We start from the raw sequence: 16,872 nt of genomic DNA on the forward strand, positions 1-16,872 counted from the left end.
GCATGTGTGCATAAGTGACCCATTTTCCTGGCATACAACCCAGCCACAATTATTTAATCTTTATTTTCTCTAAGTTGATCCCTTTGTGTATTCTTTATGAAGTGGAATAAGAGTGTTGATTTTTCCTTTTAAATGTTACGAAAATATTTACTTTAACCACACTGGAAACATGTTTTGAACCCTAAAGGGAGTCCTTCATTTAAAATAGGGGAAAGGGAAATTTCACTCAACTCTGTGGTTCTCAAATAGACCATTAGACTTTCCTTCTGTCAGTAATTATGTTCCTCAGTCAAAATAAGAGACTGTTCTGCCTTGCCTTAAGAAACAATAGAAATAGAACCTGTGCACTCTTAAAAATCTAAATCACGCGTTTAGTGTTGACTGGTTAGGACATTGACTTGGACTGTTGAGAATGATACACAGCATGCTCACAGGTTCACCGTCTGCATGATCCTAAATAGAATATTCCCATTAGCTGAGCTCTGTGTAGCTATAGGACAGGAAATATATCTAGTGCTCTTTTCAGAGAAGCAGGGGAAACATTTTCCCTAAAAACACAGAGTAAATCAAAGACAGGGCCTAATATGGAAAGATTATTTCTTTTCCTCTAGTTTAAATACAGTATAATGTTTCTATCCCTGTATGTAAAACAAAGGCGCACCCTAAAGAGATCTGAATAATAAATGTTTATGTTCCTTTATTCATCCTGTTTTCGTACCTTCTTTTTCAGTAGGAGGAATAAATAGGCAGTTCACTTGTTCTTTTAATAAATATTTATTGAGTTACTACTCTAGACTATAATCTCTGCCTTTTCTACCAATTCTGCATTTATCCTTGAGCAAAACATTGAGCCTCCCTCCTTGAATCATTCACATATAAAAATCACTGACAGCTATAGGTTTTACTCCTTCGGTCAACACTAGGGTATGCTTTTGTTTCAGACCCTCACCAATCTGTATATTTTTTAAAAATTCTAATTGAGGTATAACACATATACAGAAAATATACCACTCTATTAATTTCCATAGAGGAAACACATCCATGGAATCATCAACCAGTTCAGTAAACTGAACAATACCAATACCTCTGAAACTCTCCTTATAATCCCACCTAGACTCCATCTTCCTTCTGAAAAGGTGCAATCACTACCCTGATTTTCCCATTTTTAAGAATTTCTTAAAGTCTGGCTCTTGTATTTACCCAAAACTCTCCATCTTGTCATTTGTGTCTTTAAGCCTATTAAGCGCAGTTATTTTAGGATCTCTGTTTGATAACCACAATATCTAGTTCTCCTATGGGTCTGTTTCTGTTGTCTGCTTGCTTTCCTTTATTTGGGTCATTTAATGCTAAGTCCTGGTATAGTTGATAATCTTTTGAGTGTCAAATATTATGTATGGAAAATTGAAGTGATGTTTTGAAGCTTTGGAAGGTGTTAGCTTCTTCCAGATTCAATTTTCATTTGCTTCTGGAATTTAATTTGAGATTGAGTTTTTATTTTCCTGAGGGCTAGTTTAATTCTTTAATTCTGATTTACTGAAATACACACTTCTTCTTGTGGGTAAGAAAAAAGATTGTTTCTTTATAAACTGCCAGGTATGCTTTCTTCATTGGGTAATGAAAGTTGTATGGACTCAGTTTTGTTTCATGACGGATACCAGCAATCATAGCTTTAAGTATTATGTTCTATTGTAACCATTCCACCTTTCCTATGCTCCATTATTTTTTAACTCTTGCTTTTTTATGCCAGTCTGTGGTTTTATTATATTGTGATTTCTTATGTAATTTTCCTCAAATTATTTGTAGAAGTGGATGGGGTGAAAATATAAATAAGCATACTATATGGGTTTTGAAAAGTGCTTTGTGAGTATTTCAAGGTGGTACCACCAGGTAATTTTTTTGTTTTTTATCAATACACGGGCCTCTCACCGCTGTGGCCTCTCCCGTTGCAGAGCACAGGCTCAGGACACGCAGGCTTAGCGGCCACGGCTCACAGGCCCAGCTGCTCCGTGGCATGTGGGATCTTCCCGGACCGGGGCACGAACCCGTGTCCCCTGCATCGGCAGGTGGACTCTCAACCACTGCGCCACCAGGGAAGCCCCACCAGGTACTTTTAATTTTATTGTTGTTGTTCATTTGTTTGTTTTGGTTTGTTTTACTCAATATTTCTTCTTAGTAATTTTATATAGCATTTGCATTATTTCAAGAACTGCCCTTCTCCCACTCATGTGGTTTTGGTAGGTGTATTAATTCCCTAGGGCTGCCATAACAAAGTACCACAGATGGGCTAGAAAAAATTTTTTTTTCCTGTCACAGTTCAGGAGGCCAGAAATCAAGAATTAAGGGGTCACGGTGTTGGTTCATTCCTGGGGGCTCAGAGAAAGAACCTATTCCATGCCTTTCTCCTAAAGCCCAGTAGTTGCTGACAGTCCTTGGCTTGTGGATACATCACAGTCTCTGCCTCCATCATCACATGGTGTCCTCCCTGTGTGTCTTCACATTGTCTTTCCTTTACGCATGTCTGTCTCTTTGTCTCTTCTCTTCTCATAAAGACACCAATCACATTGTATTAAGGGCCTACCCTACTTCAGAATGGCCTTATCTTAATTAATTACATCTGGAATGATCCTATTTCCAAATAAGGTCCCATTCTAAGGCTCCAGGAAGACATGAATTCTTGGGAGCCACCATTCAATCCAGTACGGTGGGATGATCAACCACATTATTCAACCTTTTGATTACAGAATTAGCCAATCAGACTCCTTGGGGATTTTATATATGAAAACTGGTAGAGAGGATTTCTCTCATTCTTCTTGGATCACCACAGAGAGACGATGTAAGCCTGAAACCTTTTTCAACAGTGTTTTTAAGAGGCTAATATAAAGAGAAAAACAGAACTGAAAGATGTGAGGAAGGGAGAGTACGGGGATGGGGAGGGGAAAGAAAGATCTGGAATTCCAGATACTCAGAGCAGAAAAAATAAATCCTTTTATTTGTTTATCTATGAGGATGTTTCTGCTACTGAAAATTGTTGTTTGTCTATTTTAATGGAGAGGATTTTCCATAGAGCCAAGCACACTCTATTATATGGCAATTTTGAATCTTAGAGAGAAGGCAAGTGAGAGAGGGAGAAATGTATGTGAGTTGAAAAATATATTCAGTGTACCTATTGTTTATATAATACAAACTTTATAAAGTTAAGATTGACAGTTTTAATCATGGTGGCTATTTCCAGTTTTTTATTCTTCAAACAGCCTAAATGTGTACCAATGATGGAATAATTAAATAAATTAATGTGATTTATATTCTGAATATTATGCTGCAATCAAAATTGTGGGGCAGGGCTTCCCTCGTGGCGCAGTGGTTGAGAGTCCGCCTGCAGATGCAGGGGACACAGGTTCGTACCCCGGTCCGGGAAGATCCCACATGCCATGGAGCGGCTGGGCCCGTGAGCCATGGCCGCTGAGCCTGGGCACCCGGAGCCTGTGCTCCGCAACGGGAGAGGCCACAATAGTGAGAGGCCCGCGTACCGCAAAAAAAAAAAAAAAAAAAATTGTGGGGCAGATCTCTATGTACTTATATGGAAAGGGCTCTATCATTATGTTAAAAAATAAGTCATGGAACAAGATGTATATTTTGCTCTCATTTATGAGAATTGTGCATGCATGCACTTGCACACCTACACATGCACACTTGAAAATGTATACTGGAAAGATAGTTATAAAACTGTTAATACTTACAGCTGGGAAATGTGGGGATGGAGAATTGGGGGCAAAGATAAAAGAGGATTTCTAATTTTATCATCTATGTATTTATTCTCTCTTCATATTTCTACATATATTCATTTAATGCTTCCTTTATTAAAATCAAACAGGTCAATGACACAAAAGGAAATACACTTCTTATATAGGTTGTGTTTTCCTTCACTTCCATATGCTCCTATAGTTGTAGAGACGTTGCCCTTTGAAAAGCATATATGGGTGTCACACGCATAAGTACCTTTAAGGAACAAGAAGGTATCAGCAGTGAATAAAGAGTGCTGAGCTGAGACTCTTTGAAGTGGACAGGACTCCTGAAGTGGACAGGAGAGCGTGTTCTCTATCTAAAGTGGGTAAGTGTTCCTTAGCTGCAGGCTGTTGCTGACATGGCGCCACTGTGACCGAGCATTGTGAATCTTTATACATATTTCTTGATGCACATTTGCCAGTCTGTAGGATAAATTCCTAGAAGTTGTACTGCTGGGTCAAAATAAATGCACATTGTGGAATCTGATTGATAACAGCTAAACAGAAGTCAATCGTTATTACTGTTTTAACATTACTAAATGCTAAAGGCTTTCCTCTGATATCTGGGTAAAGTGTAGATCTGGTTAGATCTTGGTGAGGGCTCCCTAAATATAATGTGGCATTTTTATGTAATAAGACAATTGGCTTTGGTTATGTTCTCCCTAAGTGCAAATATAAACTGTTTAGTGTCAAAAAATAAAGAAGAATGGCACCCGCTGCTCCCTTCATGTCCCCCGCACACATCAAAGGGAGTAGAGCTGTCTGTGAAAAGTAGATCAGACATCTTTCACTTATGATGAAGACAACAGTAGAGAAGACAAAGCGGATCTTCATAGCAACAAATCAGATGCCTCGAGGAGAGCCAAGTGGGACAGAAACGAGGCCCTGTGCCAAAAATCTGAAGAGGCAGGAAGTGCCTTGGGATGTGCTCCAGCTGCAGCGGAAATGTGAGGAGCCTCAAATGGTTAAAAGCAAATAGTCTGCCAAGAAGAGACTTGTGTATTGCAGGATGTGTCGCTACAAAGAATTTCTCCAGCTCTTTGTTGTTAAGTTATTTAATACTGTGCATATCAATTTTCTTTTTACTGCATGAGATGGGGGAAAGGCTGTGGTAGACAGATACTGATTTCACCTATTCTGCTGATGCTGCATCATCTCATCTTGCCTGTAACATCCCCATGAAAACACCATTGAAGGGTCAATGAGCTGTAAAATGATTACTTTTATCCTCCAAAATAATATTTCACTAATGTCTATAGTTAGAAATTCATACAGTATTTCAAGGGCATAGATTTATTATGAGACATAATCTTTGCACTTAGGCAAGGCCTATACTTTTATTAAAGACAAATTTCATCCAAAGGGCAAATATAAACAGAGATTAATGGATTCGTCAGTTTAAAATTTATACACTGAGGAAAGGGGCAAATAACATTACTCCCACTGAAGATTCTATATTCGATAAAGTGAGCATCGGTATATTGTGACCTTAACTGAAAATGATCAGTGGTGAAATCTAGAATAGTCATAACAATAGCTTTTATTTGTGAAGTATCTGCAATTCAAAAAGCACTTTCACAAACCCTTACTTGCAATTTATGCCGATTAGCAACCTTGTGAGTTTTCCAAAATAGGTGTTAAATTTGATTCATCAATGTTACCTCAAGTCCCTTTGTAAAAAGGTCAGAGTATAAAATTCAATAAGCAATTCTGAGATTAGAAAACTGAGAGGTTAAGTATATTACCCAAGGTCATACGAGTTCGTAATAGAGCAAGGCTTAAACTTCTGCAGAGCTCAAGGGCAGAACTACTGACGTCCTACTTGCTTTTATCTTCTGTCTTCAGAGAGTGTGTTCTTTATTGTGAGCGTTTTCTCCTGCTCACTCTGTCAATAATGGGTATCATGAGTTCAGAGCCACTTTTTACAATAAGAAATGTTTCCTCATACAGAACTACTTACTATACTCAGTGTCATTTGCCATTAGCTGTGCTGTTTGGCTCCATTGAAGGAAAATTATTTTCAAGTTGAAAAGGTAAAATATATATGAAAAGGTACAATAGAGCCCAAATACAGGTGAAGAGAGAAAATAAAAGAATAGCTATTGGCTTTTAATGAGCTGATACTTGTTAAGGCCAGGGAAATTTGGTGTGGTGAAAAGAGGATAGGTTGTTTATCCAGCTTGGGTTTGAAATCTGGCTTTTCCATTTCTTGCTGTGTGAAATATGATCAAGATAGTTCTTAGCTACTTTGAGCCTCAGTATCTTCAATGATAAAGTGGGAGTGGTAATAGCTATGTCATGGGATATTTCTTAAGACCTAAAATAATGCATGTAAAGTGATTGTACTTCATGGGTATTTCATATATTATAGCTATATAACTAATATAGTATGATATCAACTTGCTGAATTGACTTAGATACCATGTGATTTGCAGAATACATTCTAATTAATAAATGACTTATCAGAACTTTGGGGGAAATAAGTGAGTATTAAGGCTTAGTATTCACTAAAATCAAATCTTAATGTATTAATCTCACTTCCTTTATAAAGGGTGATACTAGATCAGGGATCAGCCATGTAAAGCCTACAGGCCAAACCTGGCCTGCAGCCCGTTGTTGTATGCCCTGAGAACCAAGGTTTTTACATTTTTAAATGGTTGAAAGAAAATCGAAAAAGTATATTTCATACCCTGTGAAAATTATATGAAATTCAAATTTCAATGTCCATAAATAAAAGTTAATTAAAATAGGGTTACATTTATTTATTTGCATTATGTCTAAGGTAGCTTTCCCATCTGGTGATAGGGTTGACTAGTTGCAATAGAGATCACATGACCTGCAAAGCCTGAAATATTTACTATCAGGCTCTTCACAGAAAATGTCTAGACCCCTGCACCAGAATATTAGGTCAGAGAAATACCCCAGACACAGTATAACTGTACTTCAGAAAATGTTTAACAAAGCTACCTGAGAAAGGCAGCTAACACTTAATAAATAAACATAAGTACTTTCCCTCTATATTCTGGACATATCCCTGGGAGGTAGCTGCCTGTTATGATTATATTTCCCATGTTCCTTTCTTCTTGGTGTGGCCATGTGACAAGTTTTTGCCAATGAAATGTGACTGAAAATAACATGTACCCTTTCCAGGAGAGAGTTTTTAGGAAGCAGGAGTTCTTTCTCTTATGCATTTTACCCAGCTGACCCTAGGGGATGGCAGAGCCACAAAATGTAAGGAGCCTGGGTCCCTTGATTGGATGTGGAATGGAGTCACCCGCCTACCAGAAATACCGGTTTTAGATTTTTTTGAGTAAGAAAAAAGAAGTTCTCTTGTATTATCACTGAAATTTGGGGAGTTTGTTTTATTAGTGTTTCTCTAACTCACTCTTAAGGTGTCCTTTTGAAAAAGATAAAGCAGTGTTGTATGAATAACATACTTAAATGGATTTAGAGATGAACAACTGGGCTCAAACAGGATTAATCAATTGAGGCCATCATGGGTGGAAGAGGCATAGTACCACAGAGGTCTTCTGTCCTTGATCTCATCCTAGTAATTAGTTTTATGAGACAAAACTAGCAATTTTAAATGTTTTAAGGCTGCCTTTAGAAGAGTTCTTTTGGATTTTTTTTTTTTTTTTCCTGAAAAGTTCCAGTGGATAGGGTGATTGGGACAAATAATAGTGAGACAGATTTTAGCTCAGCATAAAGAAGAATTAAAAATAAAATAGAGATAGCTGCCCAAACAGTTACCTTGCAATGTACTGTGCTCTCTACAAAGTGTTGAAGTAACTGATAAAGAGTCATCACTAAATCTGGCAAAGAAAATTCTGTAATAATACAGGAATTTAATTACTCTATAAGATTAATAATTACTCTAATTCCTCCTAACTTTCAATTCTTTAATTTCATCATTAAATGTTTTCTTGTTTTAATCATGCACTTACCATTTAGTTTCAAGAAATTTAAAGTCAAGGAGATGAAAATGCAATTCGGCCACTTCGGTTTTCCATAAATTGACTATATGCACAGGTTTTAAATATACAATTTAAGGACTCTTGATTGTTATTCATTTTGTCGTTCAGTAGATAAAGTACACTTAGGAATAGGAAGATAAGTAGGAAGATTGATGTATTTGTTAGGATGTATCCATCTGCAAGTAAGATAATATCAACTAACAGGGGCTTCAATAATATAAGTATTTAATCATTTCACATAAAGGAAGTTTATACCTATCTGAGACCATGTGAACTAAGAGATCAAAGTCACCATAATATGCATTAAGATATATTAGTAATTAGGTAATAAAACATATTAACATCATGTACCTTCTGATACACTGAGAAGGGCTCATCACTTCTTTGTTTTTCTGGCCCAAAATGTATAGTCTAATCATATGAAAACATCAGATAAACCCAAATTGTGGGACATTCTACAAGTTAACTAGTAGTCTTCCAAAGTGTGAAGGTTATAAAAAACAAGGCAAGACTGAGAAGTTGCCACAGACTGAAAGAAGCTAAGAGACATAATAACTAAATTCAGTGTGACAACTTGCAATGGATCCTGAAACAGAAAAAACGAACAATTGCAGAAAAACTGGAAAAACCCAGATAAAAGCTACAGTATAGTTAATAGTATTATACCAATATTAATTCTTAGTTTGGGTAACTTTATTATGGGTATTCAAGATGTTTACATGGGGGGAGCTGGGTGAAAGTTATATGGGAACTCTTTGCAATTTTTGTAACTTTTCTCTAAGTCTAAAATTATTTCAAAAGAAAAAATTGCTGGAGTTGGTAGTTCCAGATGCAGTGTGGTAACTCAAGAACATCATCGGGTACTTAAGATTTGTTTCTACTTTTCTATCTGTGATCTTCTGTGTTCCCTTCTTTTCTCTAGGCTTATCTGAATGCTAGATATTCTCCCCTGCACCTCAGGTCAACATAGTTCCTTCCTGTTCTGTTCCTGGGCAAGATGCCTTCTATGGATGATACCAACTGGACTTCCCTGCCCTCTGGCTTCTGGTTGACTAATGCCAGCAGCTGATCTAAGTACAAGAAGACTGGGAGGTCAGAGTTTTTATTCCCCTGGGTCTTTCCATTTTAGGCTAAGGTTTGTAAGACCTGAGTTCCTCCACCTGTGTTCCTGATGACAGCTCCCGTAGGGCACCTCTCCCCTAAGGCTATAGTTACAACCTTCTACATGTTCTGATAAACACTCCCTCCCCTTGCATCTTCAAGCCCACTAATGATAATGGCTACCCTCCCCTTCTCTTTCGCATACATATATAGTGTGACCTCCACAATAGCCAGAGAGATCTTTGCAAATGTAACAGATCATGAACTCTCCCACTAAGAACTCTCCCAGTTCAGTCAGAGGAAAAACCCTGGTGTCCACAATGGCCTATACTGTCCTATGAGATCTTCTTTCCACTTCTTTCCTCTCCTAACTTCTCTCTTCCTTAGGCACTGTCAGCCACACTGGGTTCCCTGCTGCTGCTGAAACATACCAAGTGTGCTCTCCTCTCAGGGTCTTTGTTTTTCTTTCCTCTATCTGGAACTTTCTTCCACCAGATACCTTCCTGACATGTTTCCTCACTTCCTTCCTTCCTCACTTCCTTCCTAGTATCCTTCAGCTCAAATGCCAGCCTTCCTTAATCACCCTAAATAAAACAAAATAAAATTCCTTCCTTATCATACCATCAGCACTCCTTATTCCATTTTTTTCTTTATTCTTTTTCCATAGAACTTACTACTTAGGAATATATGTGTTTTTCTCTACATATACTGCATATGCCTATATACATGTGTGTATATACACACATACATCCTGTTTCTCTCATTAGAATATGTCCTCTTTAATGCCATAGATTTTATTCAGTATTATATCCCCAGTGCCTAGAATGGTGCCTGGTACATAGGAGGTATTCCATAAGTGTTTCTGAAATAAATGAATGTATGAATATGAATTGAATGTAAATCTGGACAAATGCTTTTTAAAGGTTATTTTCAGGCTTCTCTGGTGGTTCAGTGGTTAAGAATCCGCCTACCAATTCAGGGGACATGGGTTAGAGCCCTGCTCCCAGAAGATCCCACATGCCGCCGAGCAAGTGAGCTCGTGTGCCACAACTACTGAGCCTGCACTCTAGTCTGTGAGCCACAACTGCTGAGCCCGTGTGCCACAACTACTGAGGCCTGTGCACCCTGGAGCCCGTGCTCCGCAACAAAAGCCACCACAACGAGAGAGCTCTGGACTGCAACAAAGAGTAGCCACAACTAGAGAAAGCCCGCGCGCAGCAACGGAGACCCAACATGGCCAAAAGTAAGTAAATAAAATAAATAAATTTATTTTTAAAATAAAAAATAAAGGTTATTTTCCTCCTGGGATTTGGGGAGGTGTCTTCATGTGAAGGAAGCAGAGAGAATTTGAACAAAATGACTTCACTGCCCACTGAAGAAGCTCTCCAGAAAAAGTAAAGGCACTGCTTACCGAGTATTTTCTCAGCATTCCTCTCACAGAGCCAACCTGAATGGAGACTTCCATAGGCAGTCAGAGACAGTTTTATGGATACAGTAAATAAATTTGTATTGCTAAGTAAGCCAAACTGTAAGCAGGAATGCTTCATGATACTCTTCTAGATACACCAGGAGTGAAATTTCCCCATACTTCATGTCAACCACAGGACTTCACACTTGACTGAGGACCTATTAAAACAATTATCAGGTCATTAACAAGGGCCTTTAAGACTAGTTTTGAAACCATATTAGTGAGAAAAATTTGCTTTGATGGGTGTATTAGCCCAGAGGGTGGCCTGGGTTGGGACAATTTCCAGCTTTAAGGCCCTGTTCTCTGGCTTCTTATCTCTATTCCTCTGATTCCTGAGGACACTCACACAGGTAAGTAGAAGGACTGTTTCAAATTTCATTAAAACCCCATACAGTTTTGCCTGAACAAGTGGAAGACTGTGCTAGAATGCCTTGGGTTCTGAGTATCCACATTCTGACCATTCAGGGAGGTCACGGGAATAGGAGGAACTGAAAGAAGTACAGTCCCTTTCTGGTACTCTAGAAGATCCAAGGACAAGATTCAATTGGAATTCCTGCCCCATCCTTTAAAAACTTTTTATGGCAATTACCACCACCTGAATCTTGGGCACAGTTTTCAGGTTGGTGCAATTCACCTTTCCTTAACTAACTTCGTTCTGCTTACTTCTCTCACAGCTTGGGGCTTTCTCTTCTCTCACCTCCAGTACCCCAGTGTTCATTCTCCATGTGGTCTGTGGCTGTCCTAAAGCTCCACAGAGACAGTGCACACTCCCCTGTCCTCCCACGATGCCACACAGTGCTTCTAAATCTCCCCTGGAGGCAAAACTTCTATCCCTTGTCTTCTAACTTGGTATAGAGGACATACATTCATATTCTGGTCATAATCATTTATACAGACTATAAGTTATTAATAAACCTAACCAATGAAATAAGTATTTGTGCTTTTAAGAGAAGCCTAGGGACTTCCCTAGCAGTCCAGTGGTTAAGACCCCATGCTTCCACTGCAGGGGGTGCAGGTTGGATTCCTGGTGGAGAACTAAGATCCTGCCTGCTGTCCTGCTGGAATGGCAAAAAAAGAAAAAAAAAGAGAAGCCTAACACAAATGAGTTAAATGTTGTGTAACTTGTTAGCTCTGAGGAAAAGAGTACTGTTTTTTATTTCACTGAGGAAGAAATTAACACAATAATACAGAGACTGGTTAGGAAGGTCTTGATTCTCTCTAAATTTATGGCTATATGAAAAACTTAGCAAAACCATTATTACCAGATGTGCTTCTCCCTGCCTCCCCTCCCCACAAGGTGGGATTCTTCATAAATAGGCCTAACATGTAGAGATACAGAGATGAATGTGCATGCCAAAGGGGTTGACTATGATGTAGCTGAGATCTGACAGCTAGACCAGGTGGCCATTCTAAGTGGGTGTTCTAACCCTTTACCACTTTCCACAGGACATTCTGTGACAACTTTATTACTCATCTGAGACACTGAGGCGGAGTATCTTCTTACTCATTTATGGAAACATTAAACACTTAGCCAATGTGATTTCTAAACAAAGAGATTTTTAAGCAGAGGGTGCATAGATACTACATATTTTCTCTTATTGCAGACACCAAGCCTTTCTCAGAAAGGAGAAAGCAATTACGTAGAACTTCACTTAATAAGCAATAGTCAAAGTCTGTTGCTGATATGGAGACTCAGGCCCCATTTGGGGATTCTTCATCGTCTCTTACAAAATAAGTAACAAGTATATGTTTGATTAGGAAAGTCTCCCTCTTTTTTTCACATCAGTTTTACTGCTAACCCATCCCCTCCCACAGAAAATAATTGAGTAGAAAGCAGATCTTGATATTCTACTCATAGAGTCTGGCTGTAATCAATTGCAACTCTTATGGGAAGTAATATTGCTGTCGTGTTTTGTTCCATTTCTTTTTTAGACTACCTAAGAGATGTATTTCAATACTTTGAAAAATACTGTTTATTTAAGGCTGTTTAAAGTCTTAATACCGTTCAAAGCAAATTATTAATGATAGCAAAACAACCATTGAACTCTTAACTTTGATAATTGTTTAGTAACCAAACAATGAAATTCTATTATTTTCTGTTAAGAATGTTGCAAAGTTTGAGAATCTAATTTTTTCCCCCAGATATAGACACAAGGTGATGTGCTAAGTTCCTTCTAGTACATATTTTTCTTTGTTGTCTTTCAAAAAATATAATTATTTAACAGATTAATTTTTTTCTCACGTGATAAAATAGGCTGTGTTAATTATCTGGTGCTGTGTAAAAAATTAGCTCATAATTTAATGGCTTAAAACAAGAATAAACATTTCTTCTCTCATAGTTTTTGTGGGTCAGGAATTTGGGAGCAGCTTAGATAGGTGATTCTGTTTGGGGGTCTCTCTTACTAAAGCTGCAATCAAAGTGTTGGCTTGGACTGTAGTCATCTGAATGCTTAACTGGGCAATGGGCAAGGAAGACTTCAATCCAAGATACCTGACTCTCATAGCTGGCAAGTCAGTGCTGGTTGTTTACAGGAAGACTTAATTCTTCCTGCATGGACCTGTCCATTGGATGCCTTGAGAAACCTCCTTATTGCCCTTACTCAGAACAAATGGCCCAAGAGAGAATAAGGCAGAAGTGACCCTGTATTTCATGACTTAAACTTGGAAGTCACACCCTTGCTCTGCCATAGTCTCTTGGTCACAAACTCTGACACAATGTGGGAAGGACTACACTAGGGAATGAATACTAGGAAGCAAAGAGCATTGGGAACTAACCTGGAGGCTGGTTGCCACATAGCAATAAACTGGAACAGTGGCTAGCACAGAGTAGACACCCAAAAAATATTATTTGATGATTTTTTTTTAATAAAGTGAGAAAATGAGAGGCAGAAATTGGAATGTCCAAAAGGACTGACAGTGCTTGAATAAGCACTAGCTTGTCTACCATGTTCTGTAAACAAAAAAGAAAATTTTATTCTAAATTACTCATATAGGACATTATTTTTTCTTTGTAATAAATATTCTTAAAATGAACAGTTGTGAATGGAATAATAATTCAAATAAGTCTCTTAGGATGTTCAAATATTATAATTTTGTAGTTTCCTCATCTAAAAATGTTTGACAATATTTAAGCAGAGGATGGCTGAAATTAAAATAGTTTTTAAATGGTTATCATAAATTCTTTTGAAAATTATCTACAAATTAGGTTCTATGTTGTTTTAATACCTTTCTATAAGGAGTACAGGGAAAATAATGTGCATAAAATTAACAATCCTGATTATTCCACTGTAGTATATATACATCTCCCTAATTTCATCTTTTTAAAATAAAAATGAATAATATTTTTAAAATCTTAAATGTGACTAAACCTTTTAAATCAAAGATATATGTCTTTCTTCACTTAATCACTCCCTTCCCAAAAGATCAATGGACTTCTCTACTAGAAAAGGGGAAATGATTTTTGAAACCAACTCTCTTCATTGTTTCCCCTTCAAGTCCTTTTATCCTTGGAATTAAGAAAGGTAAAAGTTCTTGTTAGAATTCATTGATTCAAATAAGACATTGGCTTGAAATTTTTGAAAATTTTCTGAGAAGTAAACAGTTCTCAAGACACTAAGAACTTGGGACTTCCCTGGTGGCACAGTGGTTAAGAATCTGCCTGCCAATGCAGGGCACATGGGTCCGAGCCCTGGTCCGGGACGATCCCACATGCCGCAGAGCAACAAGCCGGTGCGCCACAACTACTGAGCCTGCACTCTAGAGCCTGTGAGCCACAACTACTGAAGCCCGTGCACCTACAGCCCGTGCTCCACAACAAGAGAGGCCACCACAATGAGAAGCCCACACACCGCAACGAAGAGTAGACCTCACTTGCCACAAATAAAGACCTCACGCAGCAACAGAGACCCAACACAGCCAAAAATAAAAATAAATTAATTTTTTAAAAAAAGACAATAAGAACCAACTTTCTTCTTTTGAAAATTAAGCATAATTACTTCACTTAGAGGATTATTTCACAATTCAGTCGATTCACTTCCAGGAAGATCGTCTTGGTGTTAAGCCTAGTTTGGTTTTCTTTTTCTTCTTTACATTAGACTTACTTACAGTAGCTCTCTTTTACTATGTGAGGCACCCTACAGGGAATGGGGATGCTTTGCCAATTAAACACTATTTGAAAATTCAACATGGAAATAAAGGCCTTTATACTGGAAATTATGTTTAGCCTCTGTTACTTTCCTTTCTGTCAATGGTGGTGGTCAATTTCAGCATATTCATATTGACTATGAATTTGGCGCTAAGAAGCCTCTAATATTGCAAGGGTTTTGTGAGAGTGTTTATATATATGGATTAGTAGTGTTGTACTGTTCTATTTCATGTTACACTGGGTAATTTTTTTCTGTTCTTCTCTGTGTTTTGTCAGCATTCTGAGATAGTCATCTAGTAACTAGACTCTTCTCTGCTCTTCTGATTCTTTTGATCTCTCTTCATAAATCATTCTCTCCAGCCCCGTAAGGCTCTTATTTCTCACCTGAACTCATTCCAGATTTGTTTGTTTCTTTTAAAATTGTTTTGTTTTAACTAAGTGGTGGCCAGCCTTGAATGTACTCTTTCAGAGCTTCATTGGAAAGGAAATGTGTATATTTTTGGCTGCTTGCCTGGTCAATAGAGACACAAATACATAAACATAGATATTGATCTACATATAGATAGATATAGATATCCAAAGGAGAAGCAGTATATAATATAGTAGAATGAGCAGAGGACTACAAACTAGGAAGCCTGGTTCTAGGTCTAGCTGTTATACTGGCTTGCTATGTATAATTGAGGAAATCAGCTCATCACTCTCATCTCCCTGTCTTCATTTATTCATCCCAAAAGCACACATTATGTATACACATCATGTATAAGATAAGCTAGGTCTCTGCCTTCTTGGAACTTAAATTCTAGTGAGGACTGACAATTATAAACAAGTCAGCAAAAATTTTAGAATCTTTAGATTTGAAAATTGATTTTAATGAATAAATATAGTAATTTGTTGGAAAATGACAGGGTTAAGAAAGGGGACTGTATTTAAATAGATGGGCAGGAAAACTCTCTCTGAGAAGGAATTATTTGGGCAAGAAGGACCCAGGTATGGGAAGAATCAGGGAAGAGCAGGAAAAACAGACAAAAATTTGTAATTTTAGGTGTTTTTATTGTTTCAGATTATAATTTTATTTATATAACTACATCGCTGGCAAGGTCATAGTTTACAAAAAATTTTGTAGGCAAATTTTCTAATTTTCTTATCCCTACATCTCTGTGGGAAAGATATAGATGTTATCCACATCCTTAGGCCTAAAAATATGACCTAAAAAATTAAGAGAATATTCTGGAATTAAAAAATTGCTGCCCTTAACTCAAAATAATGATTTTGATAATGACATTTGTTAAGAAGTATTCAAATGTGTATAGAGTGTGATTTGGATAATAAAGCCTCAAGATTATTCTGGGTTCCAGTTCAGTCTGGAGGCTTAACCCCTTACCCCTAAACAAAGCCAAAACCTCAGAAGAACCACAGGATAAATCTTCCTTCATGTCTTTCTGTAGAGAGACACCTGGTCTAATCAGATTTCTCAGACTTACCCTCCATGTTAAAGACCTCAACATAATTCTAAACACAATCCTAGGGAAACAAACTTGGGCAGTTTCTGCAAGAAAGTGAGCATAGACACTCTTAGCCATATTCCAGTTATCCTAGGGAACTGGTTCTGGTTCATCTGACTGCATTGTGTTTTAAAGGTGCCCAGTTTAGCAACACACATTCTGGAAACTTGGTAAGATTGTTTCTTAGTTATATCTTCAAAATGAGGATATTGAACTAAATAAATTCTAAAATCTACTTGAGCTCAAAATTCTAAATTCTTAAATCCTTCCAGAACAGCACCTATAATGATAAAATATTAGAGGTGCAAAGGGTCTTGGAGACTATATGGCCCAGTATTTTTCAAATTATAATCCAAAGAAATCCCTCAGAAGTCACAGTAATTAGGGAAGTGAAAGATTAAAAAAAAAAAAGAAAACCTGCATTTCATACCTCCCAACTCATGGAATCCTCCCAATGATGAAACTCCTGATTTGGTCAGTTGTATACTGTATACTCTGCTTCCTTCCCTGAAGATATAAAGTTTTAATCAACATTGTGAAAATGACTATACTACCCAAAGCAATCTACAGATTCAGTGCAATCCCTATCAAACTACCAATGGCATTTTTCACAGAACTAGAACAAAAAATTTCACAATGTATATGGAAACACAAAAGACCCTGAATAGTCAAAGCAATCTTGAGAAAGAAAAATGGAGCTGGAGGAATCAGGCTCCTGGACTTCAGACTATACTACAGTAATCAAAAGAGTATGGTACTGGCACAAAGACAGAAATATAGATCAATGGAACAGGATAGAAAGACCAGAGGTAAACACACACATGGTCACCTTATTTTTGATAAAGGAGGCCAGAATATACAATGGAGAAAAGACAGCCTCTGCGATAAGTGGTGCTGGGAA

General features: G+C 37.6%; 1 long non-coding RNA gene across 1 annotated transcript; it reads left to right on the forward strand.

Moving 5' to 3' along the window:
• Window positions 1–2,952: 2,952 nt before the first annotated feature.
• On the forward strand, window positions 2,953–14,537 carry LOC125964564 (uncharacterized). Its single transcript, XR_007477705.1, has 2 exons — window positions 2,953–10,100; window positions 13,996–14,537. It is a non-coding gene; the product is annotated as an uncharacterized LOC125964564 (long non-coding RNA).
• The last annotated feature ends 2,335 nt before the right edge of the window (window positions 14,538–16,872 follow it).

This window comes from Orcinus orca, chromosome 5 (assembly GCF_937001465.1).
Source record: "Orcinus orca chromosome 5, mOrcOrc1.1, whole genome shotgun sequence".
NCBI classification, from domain to species: Eukaryota; Metazoa; Chordata; class Mammalia; order Artiodactyla; family Delphinidae; genus Orcinus; species Orcinus orca.